Genomic DNA, 8,993 nt, shown 5'->3' on the forward strand with positions numbered 1-8,993 from the left:
ATCAGACCCACAATCAGACAAACAGTACTGTAATCAGACCCACAATCAGACTAACAGAACTGTAATCAGACCCACAATCAGACAAACAGTACTGTAATCAGACCCACAATCAGACAAACAGAACTGTAATGAGACCCACAATCAGACAAACAGAACTGTAATCAGACCCACAATCAGACCAACAGAACTGTAATGAGACCCACAATCAGACAAACAGTACTGTAATCAGACCCACAATCAGACAAACAGAACTGTAATGAGACCCACAATCAGACAAACAGAACTGTAATCAGACCCACAATCAGACAAACAGTACTGTAATCAGACCCACAATCAGACAAACAGTACTGTAATCAGACCCACAATCAGACAAACAGTACTGTAATCAGACCCACAATCAGACAAACAGAACTGTAATCAGACTCACAATCAGACAAACAGAACTGTAATCAGACCCACAATCAGACCAACAGTCAGAATTGTAATCACACCACCAATATCAGACAAACAGAATTGTAATCACACCACCAATATCAGACAAACAGAATTGTAATCACACCACCAATATCAGACAAACAGAATTGTAATCACACCACCAATATCAGACAAACAGAACTGTAATCAGACCACCAATATCAGACAAACAGAACTGTAATCAGACCACCAATATCAGACAAACAGAATTGTAATCACACCACCAATATCAGACAAACAGAATTGTAATCACACCACCAATATCAGACAAACAGAACTGTAATCAGACCCACAATCAGACAAACAGAACTGTAATCAGACCCACAATCAGAATGACAATTTGTTCCACAGAGAGTTCCAAACTGGACACAAAATGAATGGAAACATTTTGTACAGACTCAAAGAGTCTTTAACAAATACACCACCTTTTGCCTTGTCTGTTTATAAATTTTCATACAAATTGGTTTGTGTGAATTCTCGCGTATTTGCCACCATAAAACGGTCTGTTTGCCTCTAAAGCCTAGGTAGAAAGTCGATAATAGGAAGCCACCCACGTACCTTTTTTAAGCAGCTCATTCTACTTGGAGGAAATCACTAATGACCCGGGTTTTTCTACATGAGCTGCTAGACATATCGCCATAATTAGCACTTCATTTGTACTGAAAAGGGAGAGTGGAACCTTCCTGCCCTGATCTCTCCACTTTGTAACTAATACTAGTCTAAACAAAAATACCGAAATGGTTTGAGAATGAAAATGATTTTCTTGAATTTCCAAAGAATAAAATAAAAAAAACCTAGAACTCCTATCTAAGGGGTAATAAAATTATAAAATGTTACGTTTATCAAGAACAAGCAACCGAGAGACGATGGAGGCAAGTAAAAACTTGATGACACAAGGAACCAGACTCAAAAGGGAACCCTTCCTCATCTGAAACAATTAAATCATTTCCCTTTCATAATTGTGATCAAAAACATGCAATTGTGTACCCAGAAGATTCACTCTAGTGTGAACATAAAGTCTGTTGATAGCTATCAACTGATCACTGAGACTTGAGTGCAAATCTGTTTGTGGCTAATGCAGTCTTAAAGCTATCGTAGCAATTAGAGCACAAAGCAACTGGAGCAAAACTGTTATCAATCTCAATCCAAAGTCATCTCCATGATTTTTAGTGTAGCTTTAGGTGGAAGCAGAGACAGTGTTTTTCAAGTGATAGGAAAACTAACCAGAAGTAGGGCACCAGGAGGGATCATGCAGGTCCAGAGAGCAGAAGGGGTCAGAAACATTGGTATCTCAGAAGCAGTACAATGTGTAGCTAGAGAGAGAGAGAGAGAGAGAGAGAGAGAGAGAGAATTTATTTGGTATACTCATTGTCACGTAATGATTAAGGATAATGTACATTGTGTCCAGAATGCAAGCAGGGACTCCAGGAAAACTAGCTATGACAGCTTACCTGAAACAGAGAGCCAAAAGAAAGTGCCCTGGGATATAAAGCAGCCAGCCACTCCACAGTCAACAAACCTGAATGAACGCATAAGAGTGTTTAGATAACAGCAACCAAACATCCCAGTTCACTTAAACACTCCAAATTACAAGTCAAGTACCAACCATATACAGCTGGTAGAGTGTTGTTGATCTTTTGGCTGCTCCCTATGTGTGTGAGGGGTCACCACAGCAGACCAACTGGTCTGCACAACGACTTGGCACAGGTTTTACGCCAGAAGCCCTTCAGGCTTGGGACCAGCACTGAATCTAGTGGCTGGGGTTTGGGTCCTGGCTGGTAATCAAACCCGGGCCTTCCACTTGGTAGGAGAGAAACCTACCACTGAGCCACCAGTGCCCCTTTATACAGCTGGTAGAATGCAGAGTGAAATAAAACAACATTTCTCCAGGACTGTGGTGCTCCAGAACAAACACCACAGGTCTACATGAGTCTACACAGAACTACACAAGACTACATAAAGTGCATTGTGCAAACAGAACAAGACAGAGCAATAATTCCTAAAAAGGGACAGCAGACACAGTGAAGGCATGGCCAGTACACAGTCCTGCAATCTGCAAACCAGGCAGTGCTGCAGCTTCTCAGGATGCAGAATTTCGTGAGGATGGGGGGCTTTTCTCAGCCTTCGCAGAAACACTACTGGGCTTCCTTGGTGTAGATCTGCTCAACTAAGAAAGAACTATTGACAAAAAGCTTGACTAAACAAATAACACTAAACACAGAAAGTTCTGCCCCGCCTGCTGTAGCCTTCACTTTTCGAGGTACCAACAAACATCCTGCACCATTTGATCAAAGTAGGAGTGTCAGTTCATAATTGACCCGAGGTTCACTCGGGTACTGCTGCAAAAAACTGTTCACTGCTTTCTAAGTCAATAAGGAGGAATAGAGTTCAACGAGTACTTATGTGCTCCAGTCTTACTCTTATTGAGTGAGTGGATTTGCAGATGTCAAGTGCCTGGGCAGCATGAGAGATTGAAATGATAAAGGTCACACTGACTTTCATCTGGTGGATAGAGAACACAACAGGAGAACTGCTGTACACTCCAAGGCCACATTTAGCAACAAGTCGGCTTATTTACAGATCAAGGCTTTGCAGGGCAGTCATTAGAAAAGACCTTTTAAAACTACCTTTATAGTAAGTATTGTGCTGGAAACGTTTATAAATTTATAAAAATGCAGATATGCAAAACTATCTTATTTGTTGGTACACTGATCTTAACTTTGAGCTTGTGATTTAGGCCTGTATTATCCACAGCTCACTAACAGACCTTTGATTAATAGTTCTTCAACACTTTCTGGAGCCTTAAACCGGATAAGGAATGAAGATTATTTGTATAATCACAGACTGTCCCTTCAAACTGCACCTCCACAAAATGAAAAAGCCTCTCGAATGGTTTCGAAAGGCAGGAGCCATGACACCATTTACGTCTGATAATTTAAGTAATAAATGTCTGGCTGCTGTAATCAAAGCCAGAACCGTCTATAATGCCGACTAATTACCTGGAGCTGCAAGATAAAACACACTTTGCAGCAAGCAAACCGCTTTGGCATGACTTGTTAGCTCCGTTCATTTTAGTCCACGGGCATAAAAATCAGTCACTCGGCTTGTTTGGGGAATTTGTAATGACTTGAACAGTCGTGCTTTATAGAAATAAGTGCATGATAGAGCTCATCTGGAGCTTCAATATATGACAAACCACAACAGAGAGAAGGTCTTTATTAGAGAGTGAAAGGAGGCTAAACTGAAAGCCTTCCATTTAAGTTAAGTGCACATTTTTGAGGTCATCAGTAAAGCGTTTGTTGTGTTTAGTGCCGGATGTTTGCTGCACTAGTCTTGCATTTGTGCTAGAAGGCTGCAGTAACTGTAACTGAACGCTTTAACATAATGCAGGCAGAACTCCAGAAACACTTGCTATGTTGTAGCGCTGTATGTTATGCAAATATGATCACATAGTCTCGAATCTAATTTGTAAGGCTGCTATTTAAAACAAAATTAATTAAAGCAAGTTTATGAAGCCTTAGGCACGATTTACAAAACTTTTGATGGATTTTGTTGATCCGGAAACAGCACTGAAACGACATACTGTCTATGCATAGCTCAAGAAATGTTTAATATTAAAACTTTTTTTAATGTCAAGCAGCAGTTATAATGAAGCACTTAATGCGACCCTGTGTCAAGATGAAAATAAGTGGAGCCTAACTCAGGTGTCACTCGTCTTAGCCCTTAAAAGACAATTAATTGGTGGTTCCTCAACTGAGTAACAGCTTGAATTACTTGAAAATACCTTACTAAGATTATATGACTTGTTCCATTAATTGCGGGAAAGTCAATTAGGACGGAAAAAATGATATTATTGCACACAATATTCTTTTTGCTGAAATAATGAAATGTCCAATATTATCTCCAATACCTGAATGAATTTAACATGTATAGAATAAAAATAAAGACATGTACAGGATAAAAATGTTAGATGAAATGCAATTAAGCAATAAACTGTCTGGATCTCCAATTCAAATGAGACCACTATCAAGTAAAAGGCAATGAAATGACTTTTCATAATTCATGCCACTACTCGATCCGTACCGGAATCACGATTTGTACTGATAATTCTACTAATAATATAATGTTATAATGTGTTGTTGGCAGCAATTTTGCACATGCGTAGAACAAAACCTGAGTTTCTGGACATGCGCAAAATTGCTGCCAACACATTATAACATTAGATTCTTCTTCTTCTTCGTCTTTTGGCTTTTCCCTTCAGGGGTCGCCACAGTGAATCACCTCTCTCCACCTATCCCTATCCTCTGCATCCTCAACACTTGCACCCACTAGCTTCATATCCTCATTTATTACATCCATATACCTCCTCTTTGGCCTTCCTGTTTGCCTCCTGCCTGGCAGCTCCATGTCCAACATTCTCCTACCAATATACTCACTCTCCCTCCTCTGGACATGTCCAAACCATCTTAATCTGGCCTCCCTAACTTTGTCCCCCAAACGTCCAACATGAGCTGTCCCTCTGATGTACTCGTTCCTAATCTTGTCCAACCGTGTCACTCCCAAAGAGAACCTCAACATTACATTATAACATTAGATTATTATTAGTATTATAACAACAGTATTATAAATACCCAAAACGCTGTAAATCATTTTGTCATGCTTTAGACAAGAAGCAGATGCATTTCCTCACATGGGCAGTACAAATTGTGTTTCCGGTAAGGATCGAATAGTGACAATTAACCGTACTCTAAATGCTAAAGCTACAGCCTTCATGTTACATATGCTACCTTGCCAAAATTATTGGGACACCCCAGGAACTTGACTGGGCTGCTCAGAGTCCTGACCTCAACCAGATAGAACACCTCTGGAATGAATTAGAGAGGAGACTGTGAGCCAAGCATTATCAGTGCCTGACCTCACAAATTCTTCTAGAACAGGGGTAGTCAAGTTCGGTCCTAGAGATCCGCAATCCTGCAGAGTTCAGCTCCAACCCTAATCAAACACACCTGAACAAGCTAATCAAGGTACTACGGCTACAGGCAGGTGAGTTTCTTTTTCAGGACTGGAGCTGAAATCTGCAGGACTGCGGTTCTCTAGAACCGAACTTGCCTACCCCTGTTCTAGAGGAATGGTCAAAAATTCCCATAAACACACTCCTAAACATTGTGGAAAGCCTTCCCAGAAGAGTTGAAGCTGTTATAGCTGTAAAGGGCGGGACAACTCCATATTACACTCATGTGCATGTAAAGGTGGACGTCACAGTTTTGGTCTGGCTCGCAGTCTCCACTCTAATTCATCCCAAAGGTGTTCTATGGGGTTGAGGTCAGGACTCTGTGCAGGCCAGTCAAGTTCCTCTACACCAAACCCGCTCATCCATGTCTTTATGGACCTTGCTTTGTGCATTGGTGTGCAGTCATGTTGGAACAGGAAGGGGTCTTCCCCAAAGTTAGGAGCATGAAACTGTCAAAAATGTCTTAGTATTCTAAAGCATTAAGAGTTGCTTTCACTGGAACCAAGTTGCCGAGCCCAACCTCTGAAAAACAACACCTGAATTCAGTGAATTGGAGGAGTGTCCCAAAACTTTTGGCAATATAGTGTACTTTTACTTATTCATTTATTTTTATTTTCCTTAAAACGAATACGGATTACAAGCTCTCTTCGCTCTCCCCTCACAAGCATGGGCACTTGCGCCTCTGCTAAGCCCCGCCTCCTTAGATAGTTTGAGTGACTTAGAAACGATCAAATAGAAACGCAGTGTTTAAGCGGACGTGCAGAATGGAACGAACAGAATGATGCTTTGTAGTTTTTGCATTATATAAACTATATACAAATTTCAGCCCTTAATTTCAGTCGATTCACTTATACGATCATATAATCGTACAGCACGTCCTCGGTTTACGAAGTCCTCAACCTACGGCGTTTCGTGGTTACGTCGCTATCTCCCATAAATTTATTAAGAAAATCTTGTTCCATCATTCCGATGTACGGCGTTTGCAATGCTAAAACAAATTTCGCACGGGAACTAGTTGGCGAGTGGAGCGGACGAATACGTCGTCACGCGGCGCTATATGAGGAAGACGGCTTTGTTTACAATCGCCGGTTGTACGCCATATTGGATTGTATGTGAGTTCCGACTTACGGCGAAAATTGCGTTACATTGCGCCTTAGGAACGGTATTCCAACGTAAGTCGAGGACCCCCTGTACTGCTTTTGCGGTCATGTCAAACGTGTACAATGTAAAACAAATGGTTTGGCTAGATATTTAGCCACACGTGAACAGCAATTGAACAGCACATGGCACATATATCACGTGCTTTGTACAATCACTGAAACCCACATGAACCTTATACTTTTATTAGTACTATTTGAAAGCACACTCTAATATTTAGGGGATTTTTTTCTTTTTACCACACACACAAGTTCATGAAGCCATAGTAAATTGCATTCATAATATAGTAATAGTCTGTACAGCATGTATATATATATATATATATATATATATATATATTCATTTTACATCAGCAGTGAAATTGAACTGTGCTGGTGTCTGAAATGTGTATTCCATTTATTTTCCATTATAAAAAAAAAAATCACTGGTTACTGAGTGCACTATAATTGCAGGAGTAATTGCTGATTTTTAATTGACTGTGAGTTCAGCTCTTAAACAAAATGATCACAGATGGTGATCAAGGTTCACGTGTCGCAGATCAGACAGGGCCTGTTCGGAGTTTGATTTCTCTTTTCACACACTAAATGAGCCGTCAGGTCTGGTTAGAGTCAATAACATGCACATGCTGCGTGGAGGACACAGGTGTCACACACACACTGTAATACCTCACGTGTACACTTTGCTGTCCTGTGATGGGAAACGCTGTGTGTAATGAGGCTATTCAGCACTGGTGTATATGCGTGTGTGTGTGTGTGTGTGTGATGAAACACAAATAAAATGATTTCACAGTATTCTTTGTTCACATTCAGAATGTCCTTTGGCTGAATCATGTGCCAATAAATTAAACGAAGTATGTAGTGTTTTCCTCACTTCTCCATCTTCTTCTCCGTGACCATGCGTGGGTGTCATGAGCAGACGTTCACAGGTTGCGTGTGTGCCAGCGTGCTTGCATGTAATGGATGGCATTCTCAGTGGTTAGGTGTGCATGTGGTGAGGACTTTATTATAATAATAGGGAAATTTCTGCAGGACAATACAACTAAAATAATGGATACCGTTTTGAACAACAGTGACGGAGCTTTGAGCTGGCCAGCATGAAATTCTGTTTCCGTTTACAGTGAATCGCATGACCCCGTCACGCGCCTTTGTTTTCCCTTTCAACTCTTTCCCTTGATTAGTGCATTCAAAATGGCATACTGTGACAGTACTTATTGCATTCGATTCAGTACCTGATGTATTTGATTCAGTACCTGATCCATTCGATTCTGTTTCTGCTGCATTCAAATAAAGTACCTACTGCATTCAATTCAATACCTACTGCATTCGAATCAGTATATATAATTCAGTATCAACAGCAATCAAGTCAGTAGGTACCTAATTCAGTACTTACTGCATTCAAATAAAGTACTTGCGGCATTTGATTCAGTACCTGATGCATTCAATTCAATACCTGCTGCATTCATATAAAGTACCTGCTGCGTTCGATTCAGTACCTGATGCATTCGATTCAGTACATACAGCATTCAAATAAAGTACCTACTGCATTCAATTCAATACCTAATGCATTCAATTCAGTACCCGATGCATTCGATTCAGTACAAACTGCATTCAATTCAGTACCTACTGCATTCAATTCAATACCTAATGCATTCGATTCAGTACCTGATGCGTTCGATTCAGTACAAACTGCATTCAATTCAGTACCTACTGCATTCGATTCAGTACCCAATGCATTCGATTCAGTACCTGGTGCATTCGATTCAGTACCTGGTGCATTCAATTCAGTACCTGATGTATTTGATTCAGTACCTGATCCATTCGATTCTGTTCCTGCTGCATTCAAATAAAGTACCTACTACATTCAATTCAATACCTACTGCATTCGAATCAGTATATATAATTCAGTATCAACAGCAATCAAGTCAGTAGGTACCTAATTCAGTACTTACTGCATTCAAATAAAGTACTTGCGGCATTTGATTCAGTACCTGATGCATTCAATTCAATACCTGCTGCATTCATATAAAGTACCTGCTGTGTTCGATTCAGTACCTGATGCATTCGATTCAGTACATACAGCATTCAAATAAAGTACCTACTGCATTCAATTCAATACGTAATGCATTCAATTCTGTACCTGATGTATTCGATTCAGTACAAACTGCATTTAATTCAGTACCTACTGCATTCAATTCAATACCTAATGCATTCAATTCAGTACCTGATGCATTCAATTAAGTACAAACTGCATTCGATTAAGTACCTACTGCATTCGATTCAGTACCTGGTGCACTCAATCCAATACCCACTGCATTCGATTCAGTACCTGCTGCATTCGATTCAGTACCCGA

This window comes from Hemibagrus wyckioides, linkage group LG06 (assembly GCF_019097595.1).
Source record: "Hemibagrus wyckioides isolate EC202008001 linkage group LG06, SWU_Hwy_1.0, whole genome shotgun sequence".
NCBI classification, from domain to species: Eukaryota; Metazoa; Chordata; class Actinopteri; order Siluriformes; family Bagridae; genus Hemibagrus; species Hemibagrus wyckioides.